A 19,032-nucleotide genomic window follows, 5' to 3' on the forward strand; every position below is an offset into this window, starting at 1 on the left:
GTGTATTATGACCAGTGGGAAGCCAGTCGGTGTAGTGTTCTGCGTAGCGGCTGGGGTAGTGTTGTGTAGTTGAGGTGCTGCAGAATTCCCTCATATTACTGATGCTCGGAACTGGTGTTGGTAAAAGCACGCTGCATTTGCCGTGTGAGTCAGTAGGCTCAGTTGTTCATGTATGTTGCTGCTGATTGCATTTTGGACCCACCAGCTTCCAAGGTCCATCTTTGTTCCACGGAGCTGTCACTTCCAGCTCGAGGACTACTGCGGTGATATTGAGGGCCTCTCTAGTATATTCACTGGTGGTGTGACTGGTGTTGGTGTTGCTGTTGCTGTTGCGTTGCTTTCACCCGTCAGTTGGACAATGAGCTCATGCTGTCTCCGAGCCATTGCTTCTTGATTTGTGGCAGAAAAGTCCAGATTTAGCTGGTTCATCACTTACTGATAGGTGGCAAAGCAAGACAGAAACATCGAAGGGAACAGATGGCACTCCTGCCTCTTGTGCTGCAGTCTTGCTACGGGTCGTCGGGTCAGATCTGCTCGGTGGATCTGCCGTCTCCCAGGCATAAGGATACTTTTAAGGATAGAATATGGATATGAGACAATTTTACTTTTTCGTCTAAAAAGACAATTTTGCTTTTTTAGTGTACATACAGAAGAGGGGAGTCCTTATGACTCACTTGTGCAACATGCAACGCACAGTGCAAGAGAGCACGGGTGGAAGACAGCAGCCTGTACTGGACAGTGTTGTCCAATGTGAACGTGCCCCGGACACTGAAATACCCTATTAAAGAATGGGAGAGTCACACTGGGGAAGTTCCAACCACAGTTGCAGGAACTTTGAGCCAGAACTCTTGGCCACCTAGCTCTGTCAAGTGTGTAGCAGCGTGTGCTTGTTAGTGACACTCCAAAGAGTGTCCTGTGGCATCTATACCAGTTTTAGCGTATGTGTAACACAACAATGGGCTTGAACTGTTGATTTTCTCTTATCCTAGCAACTCTGTGGACTTCAGCAAACCTTTCTTGATCAAATTCAATTTCTTTAATTTCTTTCTCTGTAACGTAAGACAAGATGATGCTTCAAATGTTGTCCTTGAATTTAAATAGATCAAGACTACAGTCTATCAATCTATCACTTTCTTAAAGTAATGTATTGCACAGGGTATAAGGACTGATGAATGATGACCATCAACCACTGGAGCACATTTATTTAAAGTAGTTTGGATAGTGGGACGTTCATGTTGACCACTGGGTTTTTCTGCATGTGTATATTGACTGAGTGGTGAGGTAGACTATGTTGCTACTGGACAGAGCAACACTGGAAGTGGCTTCCATTTGGCCACACTTGCTGTTCTTAATGTTTTCTCTGTGCCGCAGATCCCTACTTCAGATATGTGCCAGGCTCCTAGGATGAAGACACATGTGACAATGCATCAGACATTCACAGAACCAAGAAATGCTATGGACTTTAACTTGGTTTGTTGCAAATGATGTTGAAATATACTAGCCAAGCAAACAGAACAGCTTGATATCTTTCCTGTGTGTAAAAAGCTATAATAATATATGTGTTTTACAGAAGAAGAAAATTCTCTCATGTAGTAGTGTGCACAGTAGTAGTCTGTTGTTGAGCCTTCAGCACTCAGCAGCATGCCAAAAAGGAGACACAGTCAGTAATACAAGGCATACAGGGTACAGCTGGACACTGATTTGGAGATGGGGCGGTGAGATGGGGGGAGATGGGGGTGGGGGGGGGGGGGGGGAGCAGTTTATGCAGGTAATGAGCAAAAGGTGTTTTGACAATAGTAGCTAATGTACTGCCCTCATCAGAGAAAATTGTCATGTAAGTACCCAGGAAAAATTTCATTTGTGGTGAATGCCCCACAGAATGGCGAATCTGCAAAAATTTGTTAAGATACTTGAAAGAAATTAGTATTTTTGTCATAATGAGGTCCAGTAGAAAAGGACACTGTCCATGAAAATGTGGTCAACTGTGAAGGTTACTCAATGCAGCAATCATTAATAATACTTTATTCAAGAAAAGTTTATGAAGAATTGAGCTGTTGATGAGAATACAGTGATACAGAAAGAACAGAAGGAATTTAGTTGTCAATACAAGAATATTAAGTTACTCAACAATAATTACAACACAGAATAAAATACATGTCTACAATCCAGAAGATTGAGATTTCGAGCCGGTGGCTGTTTTCTAGTCTTCAGTTCCTTGTCATCACACGCCAGTTAACTGCAGTTACATTGGCTGTATATCAAACACCAGAGTTGGCCACTGCTGCAGCAATTTCTATTGTAGCCTTCCCACCATGACAGTCCCACTTCGCACTGGCAGTTCGCCGTGCCTAGAGCCACTGAAAATCGTAAGTGAGCTGTATTTGAATCAAAATAACGTGCCTTCAAGTGGTACTATGTGTTGTGAGAAATTTGAAGTCAGTGGCTGGCCAAAAAGTTGAGTGTCATTGGGCTTAGAATACTGAGTCAACAGACAACACATTAACGTTTTTACATTAATAAATTTTAGGCAACAAATGGTGGAAGACCGACAGGAATTAAGTGCAAAAGTAGATATCACAAATATCACAAATGGTAGCCTCCAACAGCATATTCAGGAATCTCACGAAGAGGGGAAAAAAAAGGAGATAAATACAAAAATAACTAACTTGCTAACATTTTACCCATTTTACTCATAACTAGTGTCTATAAATCTCTGCAATCCCAGTCAACACACACATGCCACAAACATCCCCCTTCTCAGGTTGTGAACCTGAATATTATCCTACTGTTTCTGAGGTGTTGGCTGAATGAATGAAATGTTTTCTTTCTTGCTCTTTAAAGTGAGTCCAAAAATGCATCTCCTGTATTTCTTTCACAGGAGTAATTTTTTTGGACCATTTTTCTTTTTTCTGCTCATGGAATTCTTCGATTTCCTCTTTGGACAAAAGAATGAGGGCTGCGGATGTGTAAGATTTCACAACTCTCATAAAATCCTAAGCATTCTGTATCGCAGCTATGTTTCGAATGTAAAGATTATGTTTTGGAGCATGCTGCTTCGTCAAGCCTCCTACAACATCACAAGGTCCCTTCCTGTGACCAGTAGCACTGTGTACCCAATCAGTTGTCAATAGTGACTTACTCAATTCAAACAGCTGGTAACAATTTTTAAAATGATTAGGAGTACCATCAGAAATAATAACGATCTTGTCTGCCCCTGTTTGCAGTTGAAGAATTTTCTGCACCACTAGTAAAGCATGTGCTGAGTCATGTCCTGTGTCATCACTTATAGCTGCAACACTTGTGGTCTTGTTTTGAAAATATGTCCCTTCTGTAAAAATTGAAATCTGGTCATTACACCAATGGTACCCTTGTTTTATGTTACAGACTACCAATGAGTTCACATGCCTAACAGAGGCGTCATATGACATGTGCTCCAGTAAGTTCTTCAAAGTTACCACACAAAGTTCAAAATTCATGCCATACACACATAAATACTACCCACATAAGTCATAGTGCATAAAATTTTGATCTTCCGATATGTGAAGTTGTATTGTTGATCTTATAAATTGCAAAAGTTTCTTTAATACTGTACGTCATGTACCTCTACACTTTCACAACTTTTTTACCTTCACCTGTTAGTGTTATAGTGTCTTTTTTGTTGGCACTCTGACAAGAAGAGTCCCATTTATCTTCCAGATAAAATGACTGCACTATTAGAACCTGAGCTGCTTCTACAGGATGACAATAACAGGGATCTGGTCTTCCTAAGATTCCTTTTACAGACTTTACATTTCTTGATTTGTCTACCATGTACTTTGATACTGACGGAAAGTGGTTCAAATTTGTTTTCTTTGAAAATGTCTCTAGAATAATAGTTAAAACTTGCGCCTTTCACTGTAGGATGCACAGTATACAACAGCTGAATTGATATTTGTGAAAAATTCCTGGCTAGAGGTGCAAGAGGGCTTTGATTCATTTTCTTCTGAATTTCTACTTTCAAGAGTATGGTCAGTTTTGCTGTAGTGTATTCGTCCATAGCTTTAGTAATTTTTCTGCACTTTCTTGATGCATAGAGCTGCTGATTCGACTTCACTGACCACGGTTTCATAACAGGACAAACATCTACCTCTGTAGTTGACTGATTCAGGGTATTTAATTTCTCCTTTACTGATGCAAAATTTGCATCATCTGCACCATGGGAGGCTTCACATTGTTCTGATACTATCATTGTTGTTATTCTGTCGAAACATTTATAACACAAAAAGTCATCGCTGGAAACATCTTTACTTTGAAACAGAGTCTTCAAATGAGAACACTTATTCCCAACCTGAACAAAGTCTGCTTTTTCTGTTTGTCTTATATTTCACTCTTTTATGAATATCCAAATAGTCAGCACACTTCACTCTCCTGTGGGCCCAGTCAGAAGACATTTCAAACAGTCATTTTCAAAAAACACGCTGCAACTGCGTCAACTGGCAAATTCCTCAGGAAAACACATAACTCACTGGATGGCCTCAGTAAACTCTTCAGTAAACAAATTAGCACTGAACAACTACAATACAGAAACCTGCATTGAACACCCACAACAAAGAAACTGACAAGAAACTACCACCAAGTGTAAGAAATATCTTCAACAATGAAAGTGAAAAGAAGTAAATGAAAAAAAGAAAGTGATAAAAAATAACTGCAACAAAGACAATAGAAATAAACATTGTAACAAAGAAATTAGTAAGAAACAACTTCAGTGGAGTCATATATTACCCACGAAAGTGAAAAAAAAAGATTTTTTAAATAAAACCTGTCCAACTTAAAAGTGGAAGCTATCCTTTACGATACATGTTGGCACCAATGACATTTATTTGGTTTTACTATTTTGTCATGTATTTGGTATAATATGTGGTTCTTTAATACAGGACTTTTGGACTCTAGTCTTTGATGCCATTACTGCTATGTATTGTAATTTGAAATTTAGTTAAAAATATCTATTATTATTTTATTTGGCAAAATAAGTGCCCAAAACATGTACCTTCATTCTAAAACAATATTCTTCTTAACCCATTTTCTGACAAAGCTTCAAACATTGGAGAGAATACAGTGCATAAAGTCCCACCCATAACATGCAAATGTTATTCTTAACATACTTTAATTTTACCAGCTGAATCCTACACGCAAACTAGGTTGCTTACACAGTGTTCTCTTGTACAACTTAATGATGTTCGGTGTTACGGGTGGGACAATTCATATGGAAATTAGAATTAATTAATTTTGAAACAATATTCATATCAAATGAACTTCTAATGCACAAATATACTTCTTTTTGACTTGGTTTTTAATAATCTGTCTTGTGCTCTCAAGAATGGCCCACTGGACTACAAACGGGGTTGCAATAATACACTGTTCTAGTGTTTTGTTCAGCAGAGAAAAGGAAATCATGGATGGTCAAATTTGTGTGTTCTACAATGTATGTTTTGTAAAGGCCTAATTACAGTATAAAATATGTACTTTCAGCTTTAATTTGCCCAGTTTTGAAACTTATATTTCAATAAATATATTTTCAATGAAGTGTCCCTGTTTTTCTGGACCTGTTCAGCAGTCTTTCAGCTTCAGCAGCTGACCCTTGGCTGCTTACAGCTGTAAAACCTTGTTCAAAGTTGTAGGTTTTCATAAAGAGTGTATATGCTCAAATGCAGCATTAATGAGTAAATAGAAAGTAAAATGAGAGAAAACAGCTTTTAAGCCACAAAAATACAAGTGTAGTTATGTACAATCAACTTCAAGCAATAAGCAGCAATAAAACAAATGAAAATCCAGAGAGACAGAACTTTAAACACACTGTATGACTGGATTAATGTCTTTGCACTTCAGACTAAATAAATTGCAAATGCCGTCTCATTTAGATTCTGAACAAGTATATTGCCTTCCTGATGCTATTGATGGTGCTTTTGATTTTAAATATGTGATGATCCGGAAACCATTAAGTACCTTAGGTAGATGGACAATGGAAGGAACGGACGTAGCCAGTGGGATGCAAAAAGCTGATAAGTGCTGGAATTTCTTCACCGACTTTAAACACTTTGATTTTGAATACTACAAAATCATTCTAACCTCTGTTTCCCCTAATATTGTTTACAACAATGGGCTTGAACTGTTGATTTTCTCTTATCCTAGCAACTCTGTGGACTTCAGCTAACCTTTCTTGATCAAATTCAATTTCTTTAATTTCTTTCTCTGTAATGTAAGACAAGATGATGCTTGAAATGTTGTCCTTGAATTTAAATAGATCAAGACTACAGTCTATCAATCTATCACTTTCTTAAAGTAATGTATTGCACAGGGTATTTAGGACTGATGAATGATGACCATCAACCACTGGAGCACATTTATTTAAAGTAGTTTGGATAGTGGGACATTCATGTTGACCACTGGGTTTTTCTGCATGTGTATATTGACTGAATGGTGAGGTAGACTATGTTGCTACTGGACAGAGCAACACTGGAAGTGGCTTCCATTTGGCCACACTTGCTGTTCTTAATGTTTTCTCTGTGCCGCAGATCCCTACTTCAGATATGTGCCAGGCTCCTAGGATGAAGACACATGTGACAATGCATCACACATACACAGAACCAAGAAATGCTATGGACTGTAACTTGGTTTGTTGCAAATGATGTTGAAATATACTAGCCAAGCAAACAGAACAGCTTGATATCTTTCCTGTGTGTAAAAAGCTATAATAATATATGTGTTTTACAGAAGAAGAAAATTCTCTCATGTAGTAGTGTGCACAGTAGTAGTCTGTTGTTGAGTCTTCAGCACTCAGCAGCATGCCAAAAAGGAGACACAGTCAGTAATACAAGGCATACAGGGTACAGCTGGACACTGATTTGGAGATGGGGCGGTGAGATGGGGGGAGATAGGGGGGGGGGGGGGGGGCAGTTTATGCAGGTAATGAGCAAAAGGTGTTTTGACAATAGTAGCTAATGTACTGCCCTCATCAGAGAAAATTGTCATGTAAGTACCCAGGAAAAATGCCCCACAGAATGGCGAATCTACAAAAATTTGTTAAGATACTTGAAAGAAATTAGTATTTTTGTCATAATGAGGTCCAGTAGAAAAGGACACTGTCCATGAAAATGTGGTCAACTGTGAAGGTTACTCAATGCAGCAATCATTAATAATACTTTATTCAAGAAAAGTTTATGAAGAATTGAGCTGTTGATGAGAATACAGTGATACAGAAAGAACAGAAGGAATTTAGTTGTCAATACAAGAATATTAAGTTACTCAACAATAATTACAACACAGAATAAAATACATGTCTACAATCCAGAAGATTGAGATTTCGAGCCGGTGGCTGTTTTCTAGTCTTCAGTTCCTTGTCATCACACGCCAGTTAACTGCAGTTACATTGGCGGTATATCAAACACCAGAGTTGGCCACTGCTGCAGCAATTTCTATTGTAGCCTTCCCACCATGACAGTCCCACTTTGCACCGGCAGTTCGCCGTGCCTAGAGCCACTGAAAACCGTAAGTGAGCTGTATTTGAATCAAAATAATGTGCCTTCAAGTGGTACTATGTGTTGTGAGAAATTTGAAGTCAGTGGCTGGCCAAAAAGTTGAGCGTTATTGGGCTTAGAATACTGAGTCAACAGACAACTCATTAGCGTTTTTACATTAATAAATTTTAGGCAACAAATGGTGGAAGACCGACAGGAATTAAGTGCAAAAGTAGATATCACAAATATCACAAATGGTAGCCTCCAACAGCATATTCAGGAATCTCACGAAGAGGGAAAAAAAAAAGGAGATAAATACAAAAATAACTAACTTGCTAACATTTTACCCATTTTACAAGAGTAGTTAAGCACTAAGATAAACGAACTATGTGATCTTGTAAGAAATGCTGGTTTTGAACAATTAAAGGAGGTAGGTCAGAATGTAAAACATATATGTAAGAATTAACCAAACAAATGTTTACAAAAGTAAATGAACAATTCTTAAGACACGCAAATGTGGTTACATGTGTTAGAGCAGGGTAAAAATTTGGACATAACAGCTTTACCAGGCTCCACTTTCAGAACTTTGAGGGCATGAGTAAGTGAATTAATTACTCAAAAGGTACAAGAAACAACAGATTTATCAGTCAGTACACTATGGTTCACAGTTGATTTAGGAAAAACAGAAGAGGAACTAGGTAAGCTCTGGGATGGACTTAATAAAACCAGAGATAAATTAAGTAAATGGAAATTTTATGAAAGCAATCGCCTTTCACCAGAACTATCGGAAGAATTAAATTTAGATGGAGAAGATTTAAGATTTATTTACACTCTCAACCTAGGAGGTGGTGCTAGTATTTCATCTGGAGGGCATCATAAAACACTACTGACACAATGTCTCTCACATGGCCTGGTGTAGTATTATTTAGTTAATAAGAGTATACAAGGATTTTATTTACACTGGTATTAATTATAGTCACACTACTTATTTATTTATCTGTTATTTAAAAATACCAGGTGACAAGAAAAGTGGAACTCAGAATATTGGGGACAGATTAACATACTATGCAAGGAAGAGATTGCACCAATAATAATCAAGACCCTCTTGATCGGAAAAGGAGGCCTCTACAATATCGACACTGTAAAGAAGAATATTACATAAAAACGAAGTACTAGGATAGATGAACAACTGCTTGTCAAATTCTGGGATTCTTATATACCCTACAGATATTGCCAGTATCTTCAGATTTCGTACAAACAGTAGCTCGAGTAGCATTTACTGGTCTCAAATAGATTACTAATTGGTATGAAGATCATTAGGCCACTTGCTGTACTTTATGTTTTTCCTGTGCAGCAGATTACCACCTCAGAGTTGTGACAGGCTCCTTGGAAGAAGACATTCTTGACAGTGCTTAAAAAAGTCATGGAACAAAAGAAACATGATAGTAGGGTGTGTTCTAATCTGTAACTCTGTTCATTGCAAATGTTGTCAAAATGTGCTTATCAAGCAGACAGAATTATTTGAAGTCTTTCTTGTGTGTAAAAAGCATTACAATGTTTGTTGTTTACAAAAGAAGAAATTTCTCTCTATTAGTAGGGTGCACAGAAGCAGCCTGCTGTAGAGTTTCCAGCACTCAGCAAAAATGAAAAGGCAGTGATATGAAGCATACACGGTGTACCCAGATGTCAATTTGGGAAAAGGGGAGAGAGAGAGAGAGAGAGAGACAGAGAGAGCGAGAGGGGCGGAGGGGGACAGCAGGGGGAGCGGTGGAGAGAGAGAGAGAGAGAGAGAGAGAGAGAGAGAGAGAGAGAGAGAGAGAGATGGTAGCTTGTCAGACCATGACTTTTTTTTTATTTGTTTTCTTTTTTAAAGAACCAGTTTCTCTATCAACTCTTCTACAATTGAATGATGCATCTCTACAACATTCTTATTAGTATAAAACCCTGTTTGTACTGTATAATTTCTTCTGGGTCATATTCTTTTAAAAACATGTACTGAATAAGATTCGAGGTCAGGTTATACAGGACATGGTTCACAATATTGCAGCATGCATTCTTTGATTCCAAATGGCACACAGTTTTCTTCATTAATTCCTCATAGTTACCATCCTTGATAGCAGCTGCAGCCAACACCAGTTGGCCATTTTTATGTATTACACATACATGAACTGAGTGTACCAGCCAGGATTAGGGAGAAAATAAAAATGGGTTTAAAAAATGAAAGAAAAGTAGTTGAAATTGGATTTTATTGCTTTCTTTTCAGGTTGATGATTAAACATTTCAATATAAATTCCTATTATTACTCTACTGAAAACAATAACCCATTCTTACAACTACTTTATTAGTGCCTCTTTTCATGCCCTGCCAGCAATGCACCTGAAAGAATCTTGTCCATCTGCCAGTTCATTTGGGCAAAATTAATAAAAAATTTAGGAGACAAAAGAACTGAGAAATTAGTGAAGATTACAATTTTCTGCATGCTTCCAAAAAGTAGTTAATTGTACTTTACTCCCATGACAATTCTACATCAAGTTAGTTCCTTTTTGCTGGGAGTGTAAATGTTATTTTAGTTGCATTTCTTAAATTGCAAGAAAAGTTAAAACACAATATTAATAAAATAAATTCTTGTGACACTACATATTTGCCTTCAGTAAATATGATGGCTCTCTTTAGTTCGTGTAAGGGTAACTATGTAACATTTTGTATGTTAATTGAATTTTCATATTAGATATAGTTGGGTTCTATTGATTTTTTTTTTTTTTACAAAGGGTTTAAAAACGCAATCTTTTTGGGTAAGGTTAAATTACAACAACTCTGGTACCAGCAGCACTACTTTGGCCTGAGTTCACAAAATTTTGAGAATACCAATTCCGGAACAATACATGTCTAAAAGTCATAAAAACACCAAAACATCAGGAATCCAATATATTTACTCAGAATATGAACAAGACAGTAATAGCAATTTATTCATTCTGATGTGAAAAAGAATTATTCCAGCTGTGTTTAGAGTTCTAACATTCTGAATTTTCATTTGTTTTATTGCTGCTTATTGCTTGAAGTTGATTCGTACATAACTACACTTGTATTTTTATGGACAGAAAAAAGGTTTCACTGATTTTTCTTTCTGTTTATTCATTAATATCACGTTTGAGCATAAAAATGTGTATGAAAAGTAATAACTGTGAGCAATTTTTTTTTTCAGTCATAAGCAGGCAAGAGTAAAAAATTAAACTACAGTGCCTCTCAAGTTGAAAGGCTTCTCTTTTTAGATACAGAAAGATTATAAAGATTAAAGAACATACAGTTGAGATACAGACTCCAAAAACTACACAAATTTGGCACCCAAAACATTTACACCAAATTGGTAGGAGCATATAATTTGACAGAAAAGGCCTAAGGCTATCAAACAAAAAGCACAAGAAGACAGCACAGTTGTTGGCCAAATCTGTTGATTAAATTGTGAATTGTGACTGGTTAAAGATGGGCTCTCAAAGTCACACAATGAATTTTCTGTCATTTTTGTAGTCTTACGGCTCTTACAGTTTGCATTTAAAAATGTCAACGATAATATCTTCTAATTCAGCACAAACAGTTGTTTAAGTGCACACAAGCAAGGGCTTGTAAACTGAAAGTACCTTTCACAAAAGTTATCCAAAGTTCACACTTTGGCACGTGTGTAGGTGGTGCAAACTCGGGAACCCTATTCACGAGAGGCTGTAGAAATGAACCAAAGGAGATTTGGAGCTGAATATTAGTACATATCCATTCAAGACATTGTGGAACCTTCTGATAAAATTTCATTCCATTCACAAATGGTCCAGCAGAGACTCCTGTTACACTTGAAATGGAATTAGCCAATTTTCAAACTGTCCATGTACTCCACACCATAACAAGGACTGTACAGGTGGAGCAGAAAGTGCGCTGCAGTCACAAACAATATTCTTCATTTATTCAGAAATGTATTCCATTAGAAGTGATTTTAAGGTGGAAATCAGTTTTTAAGCACCAGACTGTGATTCTCTCTGCGTATGTAAGTTCGGAGGAATGATGGTGAGACAAGAATTGAGGTTACAGGATGATCCAGGAAGTGGGGTGGGGGGAGTGAAGGTGGAGGGGAGGGATGTATTGTAGGATCACAGTTAGATGGAAGAGTATACCAAGTAAGGCTGGGTTCAGTACTAGTTTTGAGTTGGTAGCAAAAAAGTGTTTCCACTTTAGGAAGGAGAGTAGGTCTTTAACAAGCTCAGAATGACTGAATTTGTGAATGTGGCAAAAGATAAGCCCCTTTGAAATGAGGCTTTTGGAGGAGAGGTTCACTACTATGTTACAGGACTGTTTAGGTGCTGGGTTCGGTAGGATGGTGGGCGGGAGCTTGTGAGATTGTAGCATATGTAGTTCTGCAAGATGGGGTCAGGCATCTATTAACTGATGTAAAGGAGGTTTGACAGAGGTTTTTGTAGTGGTGCTGGATTGTGATAGTCCAATATAAGTGTACAAAGTGAATAGACTTTACAGTTTTTAAGGTGGCACTGTGCATGCTGCTCTTGTTCCTTCAGTAAGTGGGTTTCAAATTTGGCAATGTGATGTAGTAATTGGTACAGCAGAGTGGAAATATTTTACAGGCAGTGATGAGGTAGTGACAAAATGTTTAGGACTCAGTTATATTTTGTGTAGGGCTGAGTTGGTGAGTGCTGTGGAATGACAGAATTATAACATAGAATCACTGTGGAAAGCTGTTTGGGAGCAATTCCACAAACTAAGCAGCAACACAGAAACAAGTTATGTGGGAGTGGGTTCGGTATAGGGGTAGGGAAACTTTTCTGTATTTACACAGATGGAAGGAACTAAAATCGATTGTGGAGAAAAAAAAATAGTAACAGAGCATTAAAACATATGGGAATATTCTGAAAACTGGAAAAAGACAAAACCAGATTAAGTATAGCGAAGGAAGGATAAAGCTACATGAAGCACAGTAGTAAGACATCAAGATGTAATTAAGACCAATAAGAAAACTGGATGAGATTAAAATGAAGACAGGAATAGAAATAAATAATAAAACAATAAAAGTGTGAAATGCATGTTGGTATGTAGGTATGAGTGAAGCAGGCAGCAGTTGTAAATGGGTTGGGCATGGTCAGTATCTAGCCTTTTCGTTATGATGCACTGTAAAGCCTGTCACACAGCTTAAAAGGTAAGAAAACACAGTGCTGCCAATGTACTACCAATTCACACTGGTCCATACTGTACTCTATAGCAAACAAAAAGTGAGATACCAACTGACCTGAATTAGGAGTTAACATAAGACTAATTTCAATTAAAATCAGTGGCTTAACAAAAAGGTTCATTTTCTTCTACCATAAAACAAAGAATGAAAATAGTCATCTACAAGCATCACGGCAGTAAAAATATTCCTCAGGATGGATGTATTTATGTGTGACATAATGTGGAATTCACAAACTGATTTAGTAACTGATTTGAAGTTTTATTTTTCCCAGAGAATTTTAACGCACTGGAGGCCACTGACGCCAATAATTTTTGGACTGGTTGCATACCAGTCTCTGCCCACCAGGTCTGTTGGGTGCTATGAAGGTCACAACTGTTGCTGTGGCAGAACACTGACATTTCCTTGAAAGTGAAGGTTTCATTCTTATTTTTGCCCTCGCTAGTTTCAACACTATCTGATTTTTAACAATTAAAATCTTAATTTCAATATAAGATTAATAAAAGCCAGTTGTCATGTCATTTCCTTTTTTCATTTATTATTAATACAACAACATACCAGTCATCGTGCAGAGCAATAAGTTAAGTCTTCATGAATTTCCTTCTTTTCCTTGTAGTACATTTACTAAATTTAGCATATGCTGCTCTATTTAAAAGGTTTAATTTCACATTTTTGTAAGAAAAAAAATCCTTCAGCCTGTCGCACAGAATTGCTCACTGAACAGCTAGCTAATTAATGCATCAATACCCATTTGTGACACATCAGGAAGGTAACAAGTTGTGTACCTGGGATTCTATCTGCTTTTATAGTTTGCTTCTCAGTTGGTCTTACTAGGACGATTAAGGTGTGTGCATCCTGTATGTGGATGCACAAGGAGTTGGCTGTGGTCCGCGAACAGCTTGAGGCGCTTCTGGCTACAATCGGTCACCTTCAGACTGCTGCTTCAGGGTACAGTGGTAGTGGAGAATCTGGCGTGTTGTATGGGACACCTCAGGTGTCACTTGTTCTGCCCATGGGCTCTGCTAACCAGGCACCTCCTAGTGTACATAATGCAGTGGATTCACCCTCACTGCAGGGGGAGTATAGGGAGATAATGCATTTGCATCAATCAAGGCGGAGAGCCAATGAGGAGACCGGTCGCTTGGCCTCACCCATTCGCCCTTTAAGTAAATATGTGGCTGCTGCTTCAGTAGGATATGGGCAGGCCCACAGGAGGAGGAGTTTACTAGTTATTGGGAACTCCAAAATTAGGTGCGTTGTGGAGCCCCTTAGACAGACACTGTTCAGGGCTGGAAAGAAAGACAATGTGCATTCGGTAGTGTCTCGGTGAGCCTCATCCAAGATATGGAGGCAGCTCTGCCTGCAGCTATTGAGCATGCAGGTTGCAGTAGTCTGCAAGTTGTGGCTCACATTGGCACCAATGATTTCTGTCGCCATACTCAGTTCATACAGGACAGGTGGCCGGGGAGGGGGGGAGGAGGGGGGGGGGGGGAGGAGGAGGCGAAAGAAGTGGTGGTGGTGAAGACTGCTAGCCTTATTGTGGGGTGCAGGCAGAGCTCACAATGTGCAGCATTGTTCCCAGGGGTGATTGGGTCCTTTGGTTTGGAGCCGAGTGGAGGGTCTCAACCAAAGGCTTCATTGATTCTGTGATTGTTTTGACTGCAGATTTCTAGACTTGCATTATCTGGTGGGGATTTGTAAGACTCCCTTTGTCAGGTCAGGGGGTGGTCTACATAAAGGAAGCAGCTACTCAGGTAGCAGAGTGCTTATGAGGGTTTTTTTGACTAGACAGTAGTTTGAAGTACTCTGAAGAACACTCCCCAGTCAATACGCAGCAAAGGATGTCAGACCACTTTAGGTCTAAAGAAACTTCGACTGTCAACATTTTATCAGTAAACCGTCAAAGAATTCATAACAAAATTTCTTGAATTTCCTGCCCTACAGGAAAGCTCTCATGCTCAAAGTATTCTTGAGACCAACAGCTCACTGCAACCTAAAGTGGAAAGATCTGAGAGATTTAGAAAGTCAGGGAACATATGTCATAAAGACAGATTAGACTCCAAGGCAGGGGGAGTGTTCACTGCAGCTGACAAAAATATTACCTCTATTGAGGTTGAAGTGGAATGCGACAGTGAAGTTATCTGGTCCCATATAACAGACGGATGTTTTTAGTGGCGACCCTATTCCACTGTGACAGTTCTTAAATCTTCAAAGAAAGACCACAGTCAGTTGCGCATAAATTCCCAGACCATCCAATACTAGTTGGAGGTGACTTTCACCTATTGAGTATAGACTGGTATATCTATGGATTCATTGCTGAGGATACTGAGAGACAGATGGCCAAAATAATTTTGAAAACATTTTCTGAAAACTCTTTTGAGCAGTTAGCTTGGTAGCCCATACGCAATGGAAATATCTTAGATCTTGTAGCTACAAACATGCCAGATCTTACTGACAATATCAGTATAGAAATGGGGATTAGCAATCATAACTAGCAATTAACCATGGTTATGAAAGATATTGCATCAAGTAAGAAGGCTAGGAGAGTGTTTCTTGTAGATAAGAGTAGATAAGCAGTTGTTAGCATCTCACTTAGCCAGTGAATTAACATCACGTAGTTCCAGTAAGATGCAAGTAGAGGAGTTACAGGTAAAGTTTAAACAGATTGTAAATCATGGTCTGGAGAGTTATGCACCTTGTAAGTGGATAAAGGATGGAAAAGCCTCTCCATGGTTTAATAATGAAATTTGGAAGATGCTGTGGAAGCAGAGGTTATTGCACCCTCAGTTCGAAAGAGACCGCAAAAATGACATCAACAAAAGGTTAATAGAGATTCGTATGTGTGCGAAAAGATCTATGCGCAACAACAACTACCACCGTGATACCTTAGCAAAAGATCTTGCAGAGAACCTGAGAAAATTCTGGTCCTATGTAAAATCACTAAGTGTGTCTTACACTTCTGCTCAGTCCCTTGTTGAACAGTCAGGTGTGGCAGTTGAAGACAGCAAAATGAAAGCTGAAGTTTTAAATTTCATATCCAAGAAATCATTCACGCAGCAAAATCATACAAATATACAGTCATATGACCATTGGACAGGCTCCTGGCGCAGAGAAACAACTGAAAGATTTAAAAGCAAATAAGGCACTAGGTCCGGATGTCCTCCCAATTTGGTTTTACAAAGAATACTCCACAGCATTATCCCTTATTTAGCTTGCATTTATTGTGACTCTCTTGTCCAGCACAAAGTCCCAAGTGGCAGAAGGGTAAAGGAACATGCCTGCAAAATTACAGACGAATATCAGTAACTTCAGTTTGTTGCAGAATCCTTGAACATATTCCCAGTCTGAATATAATAAATTTTCTTGAGACTGAGAAGATTATGACCACAAATCAGCTTGAGAGAGCATTGCTCGTGTGAAACTCAGATCAACCTTTTCTCACATGATATACTGTGAACTACATATGAAGGGCAACAGGCAGAGTCCATAGATTTCTGGAACACATTTGACACAGTGCCCCACTGCAGGCTCTGAATGAAGGTACAAGCATATGGAATAAGTTCACAGATATGTGAATCGCTCGAAGACTTCTTAAGTAATAGAACCCAGTATCAGGGACAATGGTATCATCAGGAGTGCTCCAGGTACGTGTGATAAGATCACTGTTGTTCTCTATATACAGATAAATGATTTAGAGGACAGGATAGGCAGCAATCTGGGGTTGTTTGCTGATGATGCTGTGGTGCATGGCACTGTACTAATTAAAAGCTATCAACTGAAAACTTCACTATTATACGAGATAGGAAATTTAGAATGAGCTGAGCGGAATAATCTGAAGCAGTGACACCACTCACCGGAAAGCACTTATTCCATTATCTGTGAGAAGATATTTTGATTCACTGGAAAATAATTCAATTAAAATATATACACACTTAAAGTTTGGAACCAGGCACACTATTTTCTTTTGTGTCATAATATCTGTTTACTTCTGAAGTTCGCCTGTGTATTATCATAGACATTATTTTTGTGGACTGAATGGCATCCTTTATTAATATGTAAAGTAATTAATTAAAAACTTAATAAAATTAACATAAGGCATTATACATTTAAATATGACTGTCAAACTTTTAGCTGGGGTGTTCCTAACATGGATGAATAAAGTGGTTGCATGAATTTTTCTAATGTAATAATCCACAACATATTTCATAAACCCAATTTTGTTCTGAGTATACAGCCTATCCAAAGTAGTAAAACTTAACCTAGTCATTTTCAAAAATTTTTGATAATAACTTTAATTTTTTTATCACTTACCTGCAGCAGTAAAGGTTCACTATTCACTGTCAACATTTTTAGTTGTTGGTATTAATGTATGGGGACTATAAACAGAAAGCAGGAATGACGTGACAGCTAGCTTATATTCACCTTACATTTAAAATAACATTTTAATTGTTATGTCTACCACAGTTTTGAAACTCGTAGAGGTGACAAAAAGAATGAAATCTTCACCTCTCAAGAAAATGATCAGTGTTACGCCCACCAACCAGTAGTCACTTTCCTGGCACCTGGCAGGGCCGATGGGTGAACACTGTCACACAGCCGGTACGAGAATGGTTGGCCTCAGTGGCATCTAGTACTTCGTAATAAAGGGTGTAAAACAGGATCACACTAGTCCAGCCCATCAACACAGAAACGCTGTTATTACTAGAACAAACGGTTAGTGGTTTTTGTTTTACTTAAATGTTTGACAGTTGGAAACAATAGGAAAAATTATATGGATCTTAGTGCAGCTAGAAAGACTACCTTGATACACAACTTATTTCTCATATAGACATAAAATCATGTTAATACTGAGAAACAAATATGCTTTCAGTTTTTGTCTTATCCTTGTCTGGGGATGCAATTTTCAGCTCCTTAGTGATTCACTGAACATCCCTCAGAAAAGTCTAATGCATTCGAACTGTGGCATCTCAACTCTAGTTTGTATTATCTCCATTCACTAATACTACTTTGACATGCATGTAGAAATGCAAGTGTCAGTTGTGAAAAGCTTAAAATGCTGTAGGAGGGACAAATAAAATTGCAGATCAGTTACTAAATCCATTTACAACTCCACATCATGTCATACAAAAATGTGCACATCAGGAGCAATGTTTTTACTGGCTGTGATTCTTGTGAATTGCTCTTTTCCTTCCTTGTTTTATGGTGTAGACACATACACTCCTGGAAATTGAAATAAGAACACCGTGAATTCATTGTCCCATGAAGGGGAAACTTTATTGACACATTCCTGGGGTCAGATACATCACATGATCACACTGACAGAACCACAGGCACATAGACACAGGCAACAGAGCATGCACAATGTCGGCACTAGTACAGTGTATATCCACCTTTCGCAGCAATGCAGGCTGCTATTCTCCCATGGAGACGATCGTAGAGATGCTGGATGTAGTCCTGTGGAACGGCTTGCCATGCCATTTCCACCTGGCGCCTCAGTTGGACCAGCGTTCGTGCTGGACGTGCAGACCGCGTGAGACGACGCTTCATCCAGTCCCAAACATGCTCAATGGGGGACAGATCCGGAGATCTTGCTGGCCAGGGTAGTTGACTTACACCTTCTAGAGCACGTTGGGTGGCACGGGATACATGCGGATGTGCATTGTCCTGTTGGAACAGCAAGTTCCCTTGCCGGTCTAGGAATGGTAGAACGATGGGTTCGATGATGGTTTGGATGTACCGTGCACTATTCAGTGTCCCCTCGACGATCACCAGTGGTGTACGGCCAGTGTAGGAGATCGCTCCCCACACCATGATGCCGGGTGTTGGCCCTGTGTGCCTCGGTCGTATGCAGTCCTGATTGTGCCGCTCACCTGCACGGCGCCAAACACGCATACGACCATCATTGGCACCAAGGCAGAAGCGACTCTCATCGCTGAAGACGACACGTCTCCATTCGTCCCTCCATTCACGCCTGTCGCGACACCACTGGAGGTGGGCTGCACGATGTTGGGGCGTGAGCGGAAGACGGCCTAACCGTGTGCGGGACCGTAGCCCAGCTTCATGGAGACGGTTGCGAATGGTCCTCGCCGATACCCCAGGAGCAACAGTGTCCCTAATTTGCTGGGAAGTGGCAGTGCGGTCCCCTATGGCACTGTGTAGGATCCTACGGTCTTGGCGTGCATCTGTGTGTCGCTGCGGTCCGGTCCCAGGTCGACGGGCACGTGCACCTTCCGCCGACCACTGGCGACAACATCGATGTACTGTGGAGACCTCACGCCCCACGTGTTGAGCAATTCGGCGGTACGTCCACCCGGCCTC

The sequence above is a fragment of the Schistocerca piceifrons genome, chromosome 1, assembly GCF_021461385.2.
Source record: "Schistocerca piceifrons isolate TAMUIC-IGC-003096 chromosome 1, iqSchPice1.1, whole genome shotgun sequence".
Lineage (NCBI taxonomy): Eukaryota > Metazoa > Arthropoda > Insecta > Orthoptera > Acrididae > Schistocerca > Schistocerca piceifrons.